We start from the raw sequence: 20850 nt of genomic DNA on the forward strand, positions 1-20850 counted from the left end.
CATGATTTAGTTTACCAAATAGGAATCAGAAGTGGCTTTTGCACAGAATGCTTTTTGAGTGATCAACAATACATATGATCAACTCTGCCTTTTATTCAATGACATATCTGCACTTATTGTTGATAGGATGCATGTGGTTGCGTTCCTAATATTTCCTAGTGCATTGGTTGAAAAGCAAGCAAATGTCATAACAACGGGATTCAGTATGGTGATTACTGACGTCTCAGGTTTACAGTGTGTAACTCATGTGACTTGACTGGAAGCCTGCAGGTCTGCAATTGAAGTGCATTGATTTAGTAACCTTCAATTAGTTGACAGGTGTTGAGAGACAGGGGTTGTTATGAGTTGGATGCAGGTCTTTAAAGGGATAGTTCATCCAAAAATTAAAATTCTCTCATCATTTACATACCCTCATGCCATCCCAGATGTGTATGACTTACTTTCTTCTGCAGAACACAAACAGGGATTTTTTAGAAGAATATCTCAGCTCTGTAGCTCCATACAGTGCAAGTGAATGGTGATCAGACCTTTGAAGTTCCAAAAAGGAGATAAAGTCAGGACAGAAGCAATCCTTAAGACTCCAGTGGTTTAATCAATGTCTTCTGAAGGGATCCAGTTGGTTTAGGGTGAGAACAGACCATAATATAACTCCTTTTTCACTTTTCATCTTGCTATTGCAGTCTCTAGGCACGATCATGATTTCAAGCTCGACTACACTTCTTAGTGCTTGACTCATGAGCAGAGTGCTAGATGGTGCTATAGGAAGTGTAATCGAGCTTGAAATCATGATCGCCAAGGAGATGGCTGTCAAGATGTACAGTGAAAAGGAGTCTGTTCTCACCCAAAACCAACTGGATCACTTCAGAAGATATTAATTAAACCACTGTTTTTGTTCTGAAGAAGAAAGTCATACACATCTTAGGGGCTGTTTACACGACAATGTTTTCAACTAAAAATGGAAAACTTTTTATGCGTTTTGGCTGTTCGTGTACACAACAACTGCGTTTTGGGGCCTAAAAACGCAAACTTTTGAAAACGGGTTTCAAAGTGCTAGTTTTTGAAAACTATGCCGTTATCGTCTCCGTGTAAACATACAAAAACGTGAATTTGTGAAAACGATGACGTCATGTGCACACGTATTACGTGTTCAATCTATAGGCATGCGTGCAAGAATGCTTATGTGTGCAGGCGCGTAGTGTTTCTTTACAAAGTGACATCGGCAACTACTGGCCTGGCATGCATAATACAGCGCTTTTAGTCGTTTTCGCGGATCCATGTGAACGGGGATCGTTTTGACAACGTTGTCGTCTGTACGCAAAACTTTTCAAAAATGCAAAAGAAAGACTTTCACGTTTTTAGTACATCGTTGTCGTGTAAACGTACCCTCAGATGGCATGAGGGTGAGTAAATGATGAGAGAATTGTAATTTTTGGGTGAACTAATGCCCGTTTCACATTGCAAGCATGAGCGAGGCGAGAACAGAGTGCATTTTTTTCATCGTCCATAATAACAGATTAGAGCATTCACATCATAGCGTCGCGTGTGCTGCAGTGCGGCGGGGGTTTCGGCTCCGAGTCTTATTTTGTAGCGCTGCTCAAGCTGAGTTAAAGTGACAGCACACTGTTGATGGAAAAAATGAATGTGGTTTGACACCAAAAGTGCATAATGCACAGAATAAGCATGTATTAGTAGTCAAGTGGGCTTTTATATGAATTAGAGCACGTCTGAAAAAAAATAAAAAAAAATATTTCCATGAGATTTACCAATTTTGAATTATAGAGCTTAAGCAGAAGTACGGTTTATCATTTAAAACTATAGTAAACTACAACTTATGAACCTGAAAATATGAGATAAAAGCTGTCTATTAGTCTATTCTGTACTATAAAACATTAAGGCTTCAGCATAACCCAATCACAGCCAAGTTTGCTTTCACTTGTAAATGCTTGCACATCACAGACACGTCGGTAAATTCAAAATTTACCTCATTCGTGTACAGCAATGGATGACACAAGACTGATTGTGGAGGTGGAGAAGCACAAAGTGCTTTATGACCCTCAAACTACTATTATAATGATTCATCCTCAAAGGAAAAAGCCTGGGATGCAGTTGCTTCGGCCGTTTGTACAGATGGTAAGTTATTATTTTATTTATTTATTTAGTGCAATCTTTTTGGTTTGAGGAAAGTTATTAACACTTAAAAGTTTTTGCTGGTGTTTAAACAAAAACATATTGCCATTCAGTGGCTGAATTTATCTATATATACCTGCTGACCCACTCCTGATAACCATTTTATTAATTATGGTCTTTATTAAAAGAAATACTCACCATAGTTACATAGAAATCACTTTATTTTTCTATATAGAGCCGCTGCTGTGACGCTGTAAAAACATTTCCAGTGTGAAAGCCCTCACGAGTCTGCAGCTGTAGTTACGATGTAATTAAGCTGACGCGTTGCTCACGTCTTGCTCAAGCTTGCAATGTGAAATGGGCGTAACCCTTTAAATAATTGGATAACCTTAATAAAGAGTGTTAAGACTATTTTCTAATAATAGAAAATATTTTACCCTGGTCTACAGTTTATTATTATTATTATTTACCAAAGTTGAGCAGGTGTATTGAATAGACTCTTACATTATTCTGTCACCGTATCTCCTTCCACTGGCCTTTAAAATGCTTTTTGGAGGCCCCTAATATGTTGTGCGCGTTGTCAGAATTCACAGCCAACTGTAACCTTTCTACATTCCAGCACAGTAGCAGATTCATATAAATATCGCCCTTAAGTGAACCTGCCAGGGTTAAGAGAGTAGATGTGGGCTTCCTTGTTTTCAAATTGCATGCTGTTTATGCTTTTGCTTGACTAAATTTGGTGTATACCTGACTTTATAGATCACCAAAGGAGGTGCTCAGAGAGTAAGAAGACCGGTGTGATTAATTTAAATAAATTGATGGCCTTTTTTTTTTTTTTAAAGGAGTCATGTAAACTGTCTGTTGTAAAAGTTATTGTTTAGGCTATTTGGTTATTGTTTACAAATCACCAGTTGATTGCATCGCCCTTTAGGCTTTTAGTTTCATCTTTGGTTGTTGTTTTCTACAAGAATGATTTATAGTGAAATTAAGCTTATTGCTAAATGTTTTTCTGTGTGAATTTTAGACATATGCATCGACCTGTTTATGATACTTCTACTCAGTAATTTCATAAGCCTTAGGTTGCTGTACTGTCTTATAAAAGTGACAGTCTTTAATGTTTTGTTTATATTTCTTTACAACTAAATCAGTAGTCAAATCCTGATTACTGTGTGATCAAAAGTCAACGATACCATGCAACGCTCTTGCAGTGCTCTCCCTGCCTGTCGGTGCGAGCGTCTCTCTGCCGCAGCATGGAGAGGGGCGCTCAGCTGTGCCTCCCCAGTCGTCAGAGAGCTGACCTACATCTCTCTAGAAAAAAAGCTTGTGCAGCAGCCTGTGAGAATGTGTGGGGGTAGGGAGAGCACGCCAGAGCGAACCAGCAAATGAACGAGCGAGAGGGACAGGAAAGCAAGCCAGCTAAACAGACACCCTCCCTGTGCAGCAGGAATCGAGAGAGGGGGACCCAGGGCTCAGTGTCCCATTTCTTATCAGATCATGCTTGGGCTTAGCAACAACTCAGGGATATTTTTCAAAGCACACGGGAACCGCACAAGATTTGCATGGAGGTTTATGCATGGGGCAACGCAACAGCATCTGCTAACAGCTTCCCTTGCCTCGGGAGTTGTGTTTACAGATAGCAGAGGTGGGAGGGACAGTCTCTCACCTCTAAAGTTCAGAAGTACATGATTTTGTAACAAGCTAAGTGTGAGTGAAACATCAGTTTCTTCACAAAGAACACCTTATACACTTTCTGCTGTTAACCTGGCAATTTTTGACACCCCTTTCCACTCTTTCACATTGAAATTTGTCAGCAGTTTACTTCTTAAGAAGAAGTTTGTGCTGCTGAGGATTAGCTTTTAGTCCCAGAAGGTCATTGATTTTAGATCATGAAATTAGGATTTAAAAAAATAAATAATAATAATTGCAATTTAATAACTTGAGAAATTGTATATATGAATTAGACCGATAATCGGATTTTCCAATATATTTTTTTCTGATATTCAAGCATATTTCTTTTATCGGATATCGTTTTTTGTAATATCAGATCCACCGATAACTGGCGCCATCTTGCGGGATTTTCTGAAATTGCACTCAAGGTAAAGTAACTTGCTTTTGCAGTGTATTGCTTGAATTAATACATTTTTTAAAACAGCCATTCATGCTCTATTGAGATGTGTTACATAAATGCTTGATGTGAAGTTTAAGCACTAAGAAACGGAGACAAACTCACAAACTCACAAAGAAAATCCTGCAAATTTCCAAAGACGTAACATTACTTTACATTAATCAAGTCTAAGAGCCTTGGATGAGTGCATGTTGGAAATATGACGGTTTAATTTAATTCTCTGTTGGCTGTGTTTATTAGTCTTGTAAATTTGACATTCAGGTAGATGCTCATGTTCCAATGGAATGGCGCCGTATGCCAGCGCAGTTTTTAACAAGATCCACCTGTTTAAAATTCCCTAAATTATATTAACATTTGCTATTAAACTTTATTTCGCTATGAATCATCAACTACACCAGGGGTCGGCAACCTTTTTGACATGGAGTGCCATTTTTTATTTTCCTGGTCAATGGCTGTGCAAACAGATAAAAAAAAAAAAAAAAGAGAAATATACAATATCGCAATAATGTTGTTATAATATTTTATATACAGTTATGTGCAGGTGATGTAATGTATTGAAGAAGAGGTACACAAATTTTAAAGTGTTAAATTCACACTCGCAAAACATTTATTCAGTGTTTATATAGGTCCACACTAAATAGTTAAATTTACACTTAATGTAGTGTTAGTTTTTTTACACTTGCATGGTGTTAAAAAAGCACTGTAAGTGTTCACCGTTAACACCTAGTGCATTTTATTTTATTCCTCACAGGCTCCATTTACACTAAGTGTTGAAATTACACTATATGTGTCAATAGCTTAACACAAAGGGAGTTGTTTTCAGCACTAATATAGTGTTCATACATACCCAGATTGAGGTAATTAAATGTAATCTATGACTAAAAATACATTAAAAAATGTGTGCACTCATCAATTAAAGAACCGCAAACATGCTGTATCAGTTTGAACTTTTATTTTCAAAAATGATACATCTTAGATGTAACAGTTAAAACATAAATCAAGGTACAATATATTCACCATCATCTGACCCATATGGACTCTGTAGATCAAAAGGCCTGTAGAATTTGAAAATATTGGCTTTGACAAGTTTACCCAACTCACAGTATCTCTGTACTTTAAATGCGTGATGATGCTGTGAGAAATGTTCTGTGAAAAGTTTGTCCACAATAAAATACACAGTTGTTAATGTAAAGTAATTTATGAATCTGACTGAAAACAGGAATTTCATTCTCAATTTCATTGCATATAATCAGGTCTTGTCTATATTCTGTCCCATCTATTTTAACCCAGTTCATGGAATGCATGCTTGTCTGTATGGAATTCTGTAACATTCCTGCCAACTTTTCACCATTGTCAATATCATCCCAACATAATGTTTTCATTGGCCACATTCAACCTGTCTCAATGCTGTTGTTTCCCAAAGATAGCCTATTGACATCTGATTACTTTTTGCCAGAGATTTGGTGAGGTTTTTTGAAATTCTTGAGTGTATCCTTAAACACTTTATGCTTTTCCTTGAACCTCATGCACCACATGTGCACTAACGAACCAATTTTGCAAATGCAGGCTGGATATGTATCATAAAATGATGTTTGGGCAGCAGGTTCTTGTGTGGATACAATTCTTTAAATAATTCATGGTGCTCAATTATTAAATACTTTAGGAGGACAGTCATGCCTTCAGAGATACAAGAGGAAAACACCAGATTTAGAATTTGAAGTAATGGCAGGAGCAAATGCCAATTCTTATCTCCAAGGGGTACAATATCACCAAACAGTAATGGAATGTTTTTGATAAGACAGAGTGCCTGGATAGAGTTGAGCCCTATGCTCTTTCCACTGTGCTCCAAATTCACCTTTGTAGGATGATTTTGTCTCTCTAAATAACCATAATCATATGAATATATGCTGGAGAGCAATTCACACTGTTTTACAAACTTACAAAGTTACAAACTTATCTGAAAGATATTCAAATGGTAGTTTCATTTCAAATTGCACAACTCCTTCCAGGGTGTCATGCATCACATCTAGAGAGTAGTTGTGGCACACATGAAAATACTGCAGACTATTGAGTGTTGAGTTTCTTTTAAGGCCATATGTTGACTTGAGTTGAGGGTCAGATTCCAACTCACTGCAATGCTGTTCATAAATTGTACAATCACGCAAAATAACCCTAAAATCATCCTCATTGTAAACAAACTGGATATCTGCCTTTACAGTCAAACATAGACGACAGACATAATGGCCACTAAACAATTCTGTGAACCCAAGGATTGAGTGCGTCACAACCTGTTTTTTTGTTTCTCCTAATGTCGTATCTCATGCCAAGCATAATTTCTACTGGCTCAGCTACACCCCATTTTTCCATGAAATATTTAGTTATTTTAGTCTCTGTATTAAACAAGGAAAAGGGATTCTCAAAATTTCCTAAACTATCTTCGACTGCTGATCTGGCAGGGTTATTAAGAGGAATGACAGACATTATATCTTGGTGAGTTTGGTTATGCAGTTCCGTGGTGAGTTCCTGAAGCGCTGAAACAACTGACCAAGTTATTGGCCACTCCACTGCACTCTAATTTGGCCACAATGGAGGTACATATATCTGCCTTCTCTCTCCTGGAAAGGGAGACATTTTTCTCAACAGATTCAATGGAGGCAACTTTGGGATCACTTTCTCCAACAAACAAAGAACCTGACTGATTAATATCAACATTTTGAGCTGGCTGTTCACCAGATGGTGAATTAAAAGCTGGACTGGCATCAGCAACATGAATAATGTTCAAATGTTTTCAAAAACCAGAATATATGCAAAACTGTCTACTACAGCCACCTTGTGCACATAACTTAAACTTTAACGAAGGATATAAACTGTGTGTGACTCTCAAATGAAATATCACAGAGTGGCTATTTGTATGCAAACTTTGACAACATAAACACTTTAACATTTAACCTAGTTTAAAAGCTTTGCACACAATTCCTTTACTCTGGGAGACTCACTGTCAAGACTGACATCGATTTTGTAGATTGTAGTCTGCAGAAAGGTAAAGATGTTGACAAGGGCTTCCTCATACGACAGGTTGAACACAGTGATCTTTGAAGAGTTCATCTATAGCACTCAAGGAACTGGTTCCTGTGCAATGGATGAGGTGCTTGTCCACAACCACGTAGAATTAATCAATTCCTGCCCTTGATCCTTCCTAATCCCAGTAGGTATGGCTGGTGGCACTCCCTCCAACTGAGATGGCTTTCAGTACTGGTGTAGTAAAAAAAAAAAAAAAAAGGAAACCAATTATGATGTGAAATGATGAATGCATGAACCCTGGTACTGAACTTATTCACAGATTTTGTTGATGAAAAATGTGCTATAGGCATAAATAAGAAACACATCTAAATTCAATATATTCAAAATAAATCCAGTTTGTATCATTCTTTGTGTATTACTGTGACAGCACAACTTCATTAAAGGAATATTTCACCCAAAAAAAGAATATTTGCTGATACACTCTCAGGCCATCCAAGATATATGTGACTTATTTTCTTCATCAGAACACAAACGAAGAATTTTTCAAGGAAATCCGAACTCTGTAGGTCAATAGAATGCAAGTGAACGTGTGCCATCACTCTGAGAGTCCAAAAGGTACATTTAGACAGTGTCACAGTAATCCACACTTAATAAAAAAAATAAATAATCTGAAGTGAATTGATACGTTTGTGTGAAAAACAAATCACTACTTAAACTTTATTAACTTAAAACAAAAATCGCTTAGTGCCAGCACTGGACTCGTCAGACATTAATGTGAGAGTTCAGATGTTCTGCTATGTTTACTACAGAGGAATGAATGTCATGCGAGAGTTAGGTCAATTCAAACAGCTACACACAGCTAACCGGATTTAAAGTTAAAAACACTCAAATTAGCGATACGATTTTCACACAAACATATCAGTTCACTTCAGAAGACATTACTTGATCGACTGGAGTCGTGTGGATTACTGTGACGCTGCCTAAATGTACCTTTTGGACTCTCGAAGTGATGGCACCCGTTCACTTGCATTCTATTGACCTACAGAGCTCGGATTTCCTTGTAAAATCTTTGTGTTCTGATCAAGAAAGAAAGTCATATACAGGTGCATCTCAATAAATTAGAATGTAATGGAAAACTTCATTTATTTCAGTAATTCAACTCAAATTGTGAAACTCGTGTATTAAATAAATTCAATGCACACAGACTGAAGTAGTTTAAGTCTTTGGTTCTTTTAATTGTGATGATTTTAGCTCACATTTAACAAAAACCCACCAATTCACTATCTCAAAAAATTAGAATATGGTGACATGCCAATCAGCTAATCAACTCAAAACACCTGCAAAGGTTTCCTGAGCCTTCAAAATGGTCTCTCAGTTTGGTTCACTAGGCTACACAATCATGGGGAAGACTGCTGATCTGACAGTTGTCCAGAAGACAATAATTGACACCCTTCACAAGGAGGGTAAGCCACAAACATCCATTGGCAAAGAAGCTGGCTGTTCACAGAGTGCTGTATCCAAGCATGTTAACAGAAAGTTGAGTGGAAGGAAAAAGTGTGGAAGAAAAAGATGAACAACAACCGAGAGAACCGCAGCCTTATGAGGATTGTCAAGCAAAATCGATTCAAGAATTTGGGTGAACTTCACAAGGAATGGACTGAGGCTGGGGTCAAGGCATCAAGAGCCACCACACACAGACGTGTCAAGGAATTTGGCTACAGTTGTCGTATTCCTCTTGTTAATCCACTCCTGAACCACAGACAACGTCAGAGGCATCTTACCTGGGCTTAGGAGAAGAAGAACTGGACTGTTGCCCAGTGGTCCTAAGTCCTCTTTTCAGATGAGAGCAAGTTTTGTATTTCATTTGGAAACCAAGGTCCTAGAGTCTGGAGGAAGGGTGGAGAAGCTCATAGCCCAAGTTGCTTGAAGTCCAGTGTTAAGTTTCCACAGTCTGTGATGATTTGGGGTGCAATGTCATATGCTGGTGTTGGTCCATTGTGTTTTTTGAAAACCAAAGTCACTGCACCCGTTTACCAAGAAATTTTGGAGCACTTCATGCTTCCTTCTGCTGACCAGCTTTTTAAAGATGCTGATTTCATTTTCCAGCGGGATTTGGCACCTGCCCACACTGCCAAAAGCACCAAAAGTTGGTTAAATGACCATGGTGTTGGTGTGCTTGACTGGCCAGCAAACTCCCCAGACCTGAACCCCATAGAGAATCTATGGGGTATTGTCAAGAGGAAAATGAGAAACAAGAGACCAAAAAATGCAGATGAGCTGAAGGCCACTGTCAAAGAAACCTGGGCTTCCATACCACCTCAGCAGTGCCACAAACTGATCACCTCCATGCCAAGCCAAATTGAGTTAGTAATTAAAGCAAAAGGAGCCCCTACCAAGTATTGAGTACATATACAGTAAATGAACATACTTTCCAGAAGGCCAACAATTCACTAAAAATGTTTTTTTATTGGTCTTATGATGTATTCTAATTTTTTGAGATAGTGAATTGGTGGGTTTTTGTTAAATGTGAGCCAAAATCATCACAATTAAAAGAACCAAAGACTTAAACTACTTCAGTCTGTGTGCATTGAATTTATTTAATACACGAGTTTCACAATTTGAGTTGAATTACTGAAATAAATGAAGTTTTCCATGACATTCTAATTTATTGAGATGCACCTGTACATCTTGGATGGCCTGAGGGTGAGTAGATTATGAGCACATTTTCATTTTTGGGTGAACTATTCCTTTAAGTATCTCCAACCATAATAATAATAATAATATAAAAATTCACAAAGACTAAGCAACAGTATTGTTAGTTTTACCTTATGGAAATGCACAAGTCTATCAACAGCCTCTGTTGGACTGATCTCAGTCTTCCTCCCTGAAGAAGGTGGCAGGAGATGCAACAGTAGGAGGACAGATGACATGTCACTGTCCCCAATATGAATGAGTGGTTGTGTTAGGGGGAGGGGGGTTTTAGGATAAAAAAAAATATATATTTTTAGTGCTCACAAAAACACAAGAAACCAGAGCAAATCTGCAACTATGTCATCCTCACAAATCATGCCAACCGTTTTCAGATCCTTGTCCCCCTGCTGCAATGAGAAGACACTGAATTTATGCTGTTGAAGTAAGAGACTTGGTTCATTGATTACCTTGAGCTTGAATGCTGTCTCCCACCTCTCAAGCAACTTGTTGGATGTTTTGGCATTAAACAGCAGAGCAAAATCCTGATTTACCTAATGATGAAGCATATTTCAAGATATATGAGAGGCTACTCAGGATTTATTCATAATTTACCTCCAAAATGGATAGTTTGTGCATGTGAGAAGTTTGATAGACTAAGAAATCATGAATGTGTGAATGAGGTTGGATATTGTTTGTGACAGAGAGTTCAGGTAAATGGTCTGATAATTACTGTGACTATGCCTGAGAGGCACGTGTGAGCGAGAGTGATAAATCTATGAGTGAGGCTAAGTAGTAATTATGTCCAGAGTGGCCTTGTAATAAATATTTAAAAATCACAAAAAGCCAGCATGTCTAAAACACACACTAAAATGTTAATCTTTGAGAAGGAGTGTTATATTTACCAATCCTTTCACATGCAAAAATCTTGGAAAGATCTTAAGGATGTCAGCTGATCTTTCAGGGTTGTGTACCAGTTCTTGTCTATGCTTAAAAGATTCCTTCATCTTTTGCATAACTTCAGCTTCATCAGGTGTGTGGACAAGGAAGGAAATTGCCTCCCTGCATGCATCTCCTTCAAGTTGTTGCCTGTCATCTATCCTTCGGCGACTTGGTCCTCCACTTTCAGATATCTCCAAGCGAACACGTTTTGGGTTCTTCCTTGACAAAGTTTTAAGGTGCCAGGAGATGAACCCCATTACCTTTTCCGGATCATAGAAATGTTACTGTCTGAAAGACGAGAAAACATTTTTGTAAGATCTGAACAGTCAAGTTACATTAAATAGATAATCTGCTATTGCTTCACACCACAAAAATGAAAATCAACTACAACACAAACCTCTAAACCTGAAAATTGGTACTAAAAATATCATACACATGTCTAAGATTGTGTTACACAAGTACATTAAGACATACGATTCTTACATAGACCTTTGTTGAAAACGGGTCTCTCAGGGCAGGAAAAAGAGAAACAATGCCCAAGGCGTAAGTCTCCCGCTGCTTGCGGGTGTGCATCCTCCTATATAATGTATAAAAATCCAGTGAGGTTAATTCATGTTGTTAAACTTAAAAACCTTGTTAAGCCTGTATGGGCAGCTGTCTGTATTTCTTGCATCTGTGCACTGAAATCTTAACCATGTATCTCTGTCATATGACTGACAACAATAATAACAAGCTGCCGTCTGGTGCTGTGCTTAAAAGTTTTTGTTGTTTAGTATTCTTCAAGCACTTCCTCACCACCTGATTGTTTTTCCAGGCATCTTGGACAATCTGATTAAACATGATCACAATACAGGTGACTACGTAAGACTAGTAAAATTATGAAAGTGAATTATTACATGGACAAATTAACCATGAGGAAAAACATATACCATTGGCATACCGTTTTGCCTTTTCAGCATATGTGGTTTTTCTGCTGCTGGCCCTTGCTAATTGATTCTGCACTGTTCTCTCTGTCTCTTCTTGGTCAGTTGAAGAGAGTGAAAGAGTATCAGTGCTTGTGCTGGGGGTTGTGGATGTTGCGGGTGAAAACTGAGAGAGAAAAACAAAACATAATTTTCATGTTTTCTGTAAAGGCATTCATTCAAACAGGGCTACAGATAAACCTTTTACACTACCGTCCTAAATGGTTTTGTCTGAGTGTTCTTTGCTGCTCAAGGCAAGAATTTTCCATCACAAATTAAAGTAAAACAACAATAATAATAATAGTAAAACTAAGGATTCCCAACCAGTGTAACATTGTGTTTGTATGTCTGTCCCAAACGCATTTCTTTTTGTCCCCAGGATATTGTTACACTGGAGCCCTTGAAAGAATGTCTGAAGTGTTATTATATATTTACCCTCAGGCAAGCTGCAGTTCTTGCAAACCCGAATTTCGTTTTTTTTCTCCCCTTTTCTCCCCAATTTGGAATGCCCAAACCCCAATGTGCTCTAAGTCCTCGTGGTGTAGTGACTCACCTCAATCCCGGTGGCGGAGGACAAATCTCAGTTGCCTCCGCATCTGAGACCGTCAGTCCACGCATCTTATCACATGGCGTTACCATGGAGACATAGCGCGTGTGGAGACTTCACGCAATTCTCCGCGGCATCCTCGCACAACTCACCAAGCGCCCCACCGAGAGCAAGAACCACATTATTGTGACCGCGAGGAGGTTACCCCATGTGACTCTACCCTCCCTAGCAACCGGGCGAATTTGGTTGCTTAGGAGACCTGGCTGGAGTCACTCAGCACGCCCTGCTGAGTCAGCGTCTTTACTCGCTGAGCTACCCAGGCCCCCCCCCCATTTTAACTGAAAAGTAATTTTATCAATGGCATAAACATAGACATTTTTATTTATTTTTTCATATTTAAGTCAAAACTTAATGGCTCACCAAGTACAAATAGCATAGTTTTGAAACTTGGAGACAAGTCCTGTGGACTTCTGATGCCAGCTTATGACTATGCATAGTTGCTACATGACTGTCTTTAATAAGCACATTTCTAAGCAGTCGCACAAGCTACTTAACCTACCTTCATTGAGAAAATCTTGGAATGTAAAATCGATGAGCAATTTTATAGATTTCTTCACACCTTGATATTGAACTTTCACCAGCATGATGAAAGCTGTTGGTGAAGAAAAATGCTAATTATAACTTCAGTTAATGTTAAAGAAAGTCCCGCATACCAAATAAGAGAGCCAGTCGGCAAAGTAATCGCAGTCTTTACAATGTCATTGTAGCTGCTGTTAGAAGCTCTATAGAAACAGCCGTAAAGTTAGGGTTAGATCTGATATGAGCAGCTCATATTTTCATCTGTCACTGCATGTCATTAACCTTGTATGATCCCATAATTACCAAGCTGTTTGTCACCTCACAAATGTTACTTTAAAGTGAAATAGGAGCAAGTTAATTCATATTTACTTTCACGTCAGTTTGGTGCGAACCATAGCACGTGCATGTCAGGCACATTTGTATATAAGCGAACTTGAACAGGTAATATCATACCTGGCCAGGAAATATAATCAAATCAATCAAATCAAATCACTTTATTGTCACACAACCATATACACAAGTGCAACAGTGGTGAAAGTCTTGAGTGCAGTTCCGAGCAACATAGCAGTCATGTCAGTGATGAGACATATACCAATTTATAATAACATCAGATTACACAACACAATTTACATATCTAATATACACATAATTACAACACAATATACAAATAGAAGTTCAGCAAAGCACTTCTTCACAGCTGTTTCTTTCTGGGTTAGCTGATATTTTCTCTGCACTGCCTTAGTTTGGAGAAGAGTTAACCACGATGCGCTTCATGTAAAATCCTCGGACCATCCCGCACGTGATGTGCATATTTAATTTTAAACAAGGATTCGCGCGTTACTGAGTGCTGTTCACTCACACTTAAACTGTCAGAGATTATTTGTGAGAACATAATGCATGACTGTACTAAAATATGAGACATAAAATGCATTTCATGGCCATAATTTGCCAACGCATATAACTTGAGCCACAGGAAGTGGGGGAAAATGGATGATGCATTATTAAACAGTTTACATTAATCTCAGAAATTAAGGTCTTATTTTCTCACCCCAAATTCTAAAATATAGCAAATCCCAAGTCAAATGTGAAAACTGATAAAAAATTAACTATGTAAAATCATTTTATTACCCTTACTGTTAAGAGATAATGTTAGCACTCTGGCTATGTTGAGAAACTTACAAATATTATTAGCAATGTTGAGAAATGTAAATGAAATATGAAAATTGATAGAATTAAGTGGTTAAAAAATTATTATGTCTATTTGAACACTGCCTTCTCCTCGTGGTTGTCCACCATTAATCAAAGAGGAAATAATTTGCAAGGATCAGAATTTGGATCTGCTCATCACTAGTGTCATTATGTCAACTCATTGTAATTACACTGACTCCAACCACTGATTTACACTGCAAGTGTTGATGTCATTCAAATCAACACCAGAATCAACACTTTTTAAATCTGGTAAATGAATACCAAACTCTAAACAACACTGGATATTTTGCTGTGTAGGATATGTTAAAGAATATAAATGAAATGTATATATAAGTAGGAATGGATGCATTCAATATTGCACATGGTTGTATTGACCAAAGGAAAGTATTTGGGGGCAATTTTAACTGTTCATGAGGTGGATGGCCTGAAGGAAAAAAAACTGTTCCTGTGTCTGGCTATTCTGGTGCTCAGTGCTAGTGCCGACCAGAGGGCAACAGTTCAAAAAGGAAGTGTGCTGGGTGAATGGGATCAAGAGTGATTTTACCAGCCCTTTTTGTTACTGTGGATGTGTACAGTTGTAGCAGGGTGGCTAGGGGAGCGCCAATAATCATCTCAGCAGTCCGAACTAACCTTTGAAGTCTTCTGATGTCTGACTTGGTAGCTGAACCAAACCAGACAGTTATGGAAGTGCTGAGGACAGACTCAATGACTGCTGAGTAGAACTGTATCAGCAGCACCTGTGGCAGGTTGAACTTTCTCAACTGGCGAAGGAAGTACAGCCTCTGCTGGGCCTTTTTCAATATTGAGTGTATGTGGGTCTCCCACTTCAGGTCCTGTGAGATTTGCCCAGGAACCTGAGTGACTGCACTGCTGCCACAGAGCTGTTCAGAATGGTGAGTGGGGTTAATGTTGGGGTCTTCCTCCTGAAGTCCACTATCATCTCAACTGTTTTAAGCATGTTCAGCTCCAGGTTGTTTTGATTGCACCAGACGGCTAGCTGTTCATTTCTTATATTAAGTTATACTTCAATATTTCTTATCTTATGTCATACATTTTTCAAAATCATGCAGAGGGGTAATCACTAGAATGCAAGCAACAGCAAGAGAGGAGCAGGCTATTTTATTTATATGAAGTTTTTCGCAATTGCATTCCAATCTACATCTTGATGTAATCCTTCCTCATGATCACGCAGTGTGTTTTCATCAGCTGAATGGGAGCCTAAACACTATTAAAGTGTCACGAGACTTGCGCTGCGCATGCAAGACATTCGCTCATGACAAGCTGATCAACTATTTAGCCATTTTCGGTGAATCGTATCTGCAAAATCCTAAAACTTTATTTCCAGGTTTAATTTATATTTTGAATAGACTCAGATTTTTTAACCCCACAATGTGGGTTTATGTTTTCTCTTTTAATCATTTAATGTAATTTTGAATGTGACCATGGTTTAAGGAGGGTGTACCTGTATGCTGGGTTGGAAACCTCAAGGATTAGTAGTGGTGTTTTCCTTCACGTGTTGTTCTGAAAGCAAAAACGAAACACAGAATGTAGGCTGTCATCCACGCAGTCTGACCGAAGCAAAACGGGCACGTCGACTCGTGTGATTAACCGAAAATGAAGCGCTGCCGGCTCGTGATGCGTGAGTGGCTTGCATGCTCTGCACGAGTCTGTTGGGTATACTGCAGTCTCGTCACATTTTATCTTTTTGTTTAGCCTCCCATTCAGCTCATGAAAACACGCTGCGTGATCATGAGGAAGGATTACATCAAGATGTTGATTGGAATGCAGGTGCGGAATTTATTTAAATAAAATAGTCTACTCTCTCGCCGTTACTGGTGTGCCAGTGATTACCCCTCTGCGTGCCAATGCTGGCACGTGTGCCATAGGTTGCCGACCCCTGCTCTAGTCGATTTTGTGTTTTGACCATTTGTGAACTGCGTTAAATTCATTTACCATGCTTTGTGGGTGTGACTTTTTTGCCGTGTCATCACCATTCATATCTGTACAACCAATGTCTTTGATTAAAATACTACTAGAGCACAAAACTGTTTACAAGAGCACAAAATTCTTCATAGATCTAGCCACTTAATTTTGCTCTCAAAGTGCACTAGATCGATGCATTTAACCTTGAAATGTACAAAATGTATTATAAACTTTGTTAAAGTGCATGTTTAAGATTCAGATGGTAGACCAGTCAGTGCAAATAAGTAATAGTATATACAGAAGGTGCTTTGGTACTGAATGAGGTAGAAATGGCAAATGACTGTTACAGTGAAAGATAATATACAGTGCAAATAGCATGTTAAAGAGACAGGTGCATTGATTCAAGTATAACAGGAGAAGTACAGTATGAAGTAAACCATTGAAAGTAATGTGCAACTGGTATGATAGGATTTTTTAAAGGGTTACATATTGTTTTTGAGTTCTGTGTTCAGCAGACTAACAGCTGAATGGAAAAAGCTGTTTCTGAGTCTGCTGGTTCGACAGCGGAGACTACTGTAGCATTTTCCAGATGGAAGAGGAGGAAACAGTTTGTGGTTGGGATGAGTGGTGTCGCTGATGATACTTCTCACCCTTCGTAAGCAGCGTTTATGATTAATGTCCTTGATTGCGGGGAGTTGTGCTCCAGTGATGTGTTTGGTGGTTTTCACCACTCGCTGGAGGGCTTTCTGATCCGAGACAGAGCAGTTACCATACCACACTGTGATGCAGTTTGTTAGGATGCTTTCAGTGGTGCAATGGTAAAGGTTTGCCAGGATCTGAGCAGAGAGGTGCACTTTCCTTAGTCTCCTAAGGAAGTAAATGTGCTGATGTGCTTTCTTGATGAGAGTGGATGTGTTGAGGGCTCAGGAAATATCTTCAGAAATGTGAACACCCAGGAACTTAAAGCTGGACACGCGCTCTACTTTGGCCCCGTTGATGTAGATGGGGTTGTGTACGCGGCCTCTCCTTGTCCTCCGGTGGTCCACAATGAGCTCCTTGGTCTTTTGAGTGTTGAGAGCCAAGTTGTTGTCCACCACCATGATGCTACCACCACCATGCTTCACCATTGGGATGGTATTGCGCAGGTGATGAGTGGTGCCTTGTTTCCTCCAGACATGATGCTTGGATTTGAGGCCAAGAGACCAGAGAATCTTGTTTCTCATAGTCTGAGAGTCCTTTAGGTGCTTTTTTGCAAATTCCAAGCAGGCTTTCATGTGTCTTGCACTGAGGAGAGGCTTCCGTCTGGCCACTCTACCTTAAATCCCAGATCAGTGGAGTGTTGCAGTGATGGTTGTCCTTCTGCAAGATTCTCCCATCTCCACACATGATCTCTGGAGCTCAACCAGAGTGACCATCGGTTTCTTGGTCACCTCTCTTAACAAAAACCTTCTCCCGCTGATTGCTTAGTTTGGCCGGGTGGCCAGCACTAAGAAGAGTCCTGGTTGTTCCAAATTTGGAGGCCACTGTGCTCTTGGGAACCTTCAATGCAGCTGAAATTTTTTGTAGCCTTCCCCAGATCTGTGCCTCTACACAATCCCGCCTCTGAGCTCTGGAGGCAGTTCCTTTGACCTCATGGCTTGGTTTTTGCTCTGATATGAATTTTCAGCTGTGAGACCTTGTATAGACTGGTGTGTGCCTTTCCAAATGATGTCCAGTCAATTGAATTTTCCACAGGTGTTTTCCAATCAAAGTGCAGAAACATCTCAAAGATGATCCAAAGAAATGGAATGTACCTGAGCTAAATTTCAAGTGTCATAGCAAAGGGTCTGATTACTTATGTCAATGTGATATTTCATTTTTTTCTAGTTATCAAAAATCTGGTTTTAGATTTGACATTATGGGTTATGGAGTGTAGATTGATAAAAAATAATTAAAAGCATTTTAGCATAAGGCTGCAACATAACAAAATGTAAAAAATAAAAAAGGGGGGGTCTGAATACTTTCTGAATGCACTATATAATCGAAAGTGAGGGACAGTCGATATTTTACATTGGTGTGTATAAATGGGTATAGTTTATAGCAGGGGTCTTCAACAATTTTCAGACCAAGGACCCCTTGGTGGGTAGAGAGATGGAGCCGGGACCCCTGTTATGTATTGTATAAAGTCGAGTGTTGCGTTTTATGCCTATAAAAACGTGTATGATAGGCTACTATATTATTGTGTGTACATACTTTATGATGTTTATAATGCAAAGCTTTTGAAATAATCATTAAATAATGTACAGCAGGGGTCTGCAACTTTACATTGTTACTCACACAACGACAACGTTGTTACTCACCTCAATCCGGGTGGCGGAGGACAAGTCTCAGTTGCCTCTGCTTTTGAGATAGTCAGCCTGTGCATCTTGTCACGTGGCTCACTGTGCATGACACCACAGAGACTCATAGCATGTGGAGGCTCATGCTAATCTCTGCAATCCACACACAACTTATCACGTGCCCCATTGAGAGCGAGAACCACTAATCACGACCACGAGGATGTTACCCCATGTGACTCTACCCTCCCTAGCAACCAGACCAATTTGGTTGCTTAGCAGACCTGGCTGGAGTCACTCAGCACACCCTGGATTCGAACTTGCGACTCCAGGGGTGGTAGTTAGCGTAAATACTCGCTGAGCTACCCAGTGAGTGAGTGAGTGATCAATTTTATGCATATATTTTAAAATTACATTTCATTAGTAGTAAAACTTTGCAATGAGGAAAACAATGACTGAGGGCATCTTTAATTATGTTGTTTTGAGAGTCACTGTCTTGTGTGTGTGTAACGTTAAGTACCGTGTATGCAGCTTGATAATTTCAGCGGTAACTATTTATTTACACCAGGCAAGTAGGCTATTGTTCTGAAAGCAAAACGCAACTGATAATAAAATAAACTGTAGGCTGTCATCTGCTCAACCGCGCGAACAACGCAAAGCAGACACATTTACTCATGCAACCCTTTACTGCAGCGCTTCTGAACCTGATGTGTGTCATGCTTTGTGCGGCTCGTGATGAACATGGGCACGTGAATGGTTTGTCTGCGCTGCGCGCTTCTGCTGACTAGCTCAGTTTCGTCACACTTTAATAGCGTTTAGTCTTCCAATCAGTTCATAACTAAATATAACAGGATGCGCGAATATGAGCAAAGATTAAGGCGGTCACACACCAGACGAGAAGTGCCACGTCGTGTCTAGGACACGGCACAGGTATCAAACACAGGGCACGTCGATGAGGTTCACGTGGCAGACAGTACACACAAAAGTTAGCAAGGTTTTTCCCTTCTTAAAGAATGAACAAGGATAGAGTAAATAATATATGTCCATTGATAATGATTTGGGTTGAATTTAATGGAAAGTATACAAGTTGTGCTCTGTGGCATGGCAGAAATTTGAGCAGCCTCTGGAGTTGTAGGTGTCGACGGCGAGTGGTGTGCATACATTCATAGAAAACAATTGTTTCGAATTTTAGAATGTGCCATGTCGTTCGCCAGATGCGTTCGGTGTGCGATCCCCTTTAAAAAGAAAGAGGAAGTTTTGGCATGCAGGTGCGAGGAATTTCAACATGTCGACGGATTAAAATTCATACACTTATCTCTAGCTATCGCTTGCATGTGAGTGATAATTGCAACTGCCATTGATGGATCAAACAATAATTTGCAGACCCCCTGTGGTACCACCCGCTGTTGAAGACCCTTGGTTTATGGCGTATGTACTTTTCCCACTGTACTCCCAGAAATGTTGAATTCTTTCAGCTGTGTTGACTTGATGTTGGTCTCCTTATGACATATATTTTCCGGTTTGTTCACACACGTGCACCCTTCAAAAACCGGTAAGAATGCCAGTTCTTAAAAGTAGGGATAGGGCTGGGCAGTCACTCAGATGTAGGCAGTCAAAGCAGTTCACAACATCTTAGGTCTTCGACTGAGCTGTTTCAAGATGCTTCACTTGCCATTTTGATGTCATTTTTTGTGATTGATTGCTCCCCCCACCCCAGGCAATTTATCCTGTTGTTGTAATTTTCCTCTCTTGATTGATTCACAGGTTGCATTGAGTGTCCGTTAACTCCTGCCTCCCCCTGTGGGATGGTTCTGCATGACAGGGAGGGTATGGTCCTGTAACCCTCTTTCTGTCCTCCAGGTCCCATCCCATAAACTCAGTGGACCACAGCCATAGTGTTCCTCTCAATGAATATCCCTCTGGAGCCATAGATCAAGTAAGTCAGCCAGATCAACTGTCTAGACCAATTTAGTTGGCCTATTATTCTGAAGCTTGAAGTTGAAATCACTGACTGTATCAACGGAACCAGCTGGTTTAGATGCTGTGTTTTTATGACATTCACTACCATTGCTGTAGATGTTGTAATAAAGATGAAAGCCATAGTAGGACTCGTCTGCTGTCTTTGCATGGGCAGGAAATGTTTACCCACTTCCTAACCATTTATGTCCTGTACTCTGTACTGTATATTTAAGTCACAACTACTGTTATTGCTGATGTGCCGCAGTATATTGATGCGGGTACAGTGCAATTGAAAATATACACTGAAAAGTAAAACATTTCCATAATTGTAATGCTAAAAGAATATAAAAATGCTACAGTAAAAAAACAAACATTGATTGGTTAATGGGTAGTTACCTTAACATATTACGGTAAAATTTTACAATATTTTTCAAGACAGTACATGTAATTTTA

General features: G+C 39.4%; 1 protein-coding gene and 1 pseudogene across 9 annotated transcripts in view; one reads left to right on the plus strand and one right to left on the minus strand.

The window, feature by feature from the left end:
• The window catches only part of LOC127456684 (nuclear receptor coactivator 1-like), a 104085-nt gene that overhangs the window by 639 nt on the left and 82596 nt on the right, over positions 1-20850 (plus strand). For 8 of the 9 annotated variants that reach the window (XM_051725161.1, XM_051725158.1, XM_051725154.1 and 5 more), the window contains exon 2: positions 20203-20374. The exons of the other annotated variant lie outside the window; for it this stretch is intronic. The gene's annotated coding sequence lies outside the window, so the exon portion shown is untranslated. The remainder of the gene's footprint in view (positions 1-20202; positions 20375-20850) is intronic. 9 annotated transcript variants of the gene reach the window in all.
• LOC127409970 (uncharacterized) lies at positions 1495-17223 on the minus strand (annotated as a pseudogene).

This window comes from Myxocyprinus asiaticus, chromosome 19 (assembly GCF_019703515.2).
Source record: "Myxocyprinus asiaticus isolate MX2 ecotype Aquarium Trade chromosome 19, UBuf_Myxa_2, whole genome shotgun sequence".
Classification (NCBI taxonomy): Eukaryota; Metazoa; Chordata; class Actinopteri; order Cypriniformes; family Catostomidae; genus Myxocyprinus; species Myxocyprinus asiaticus.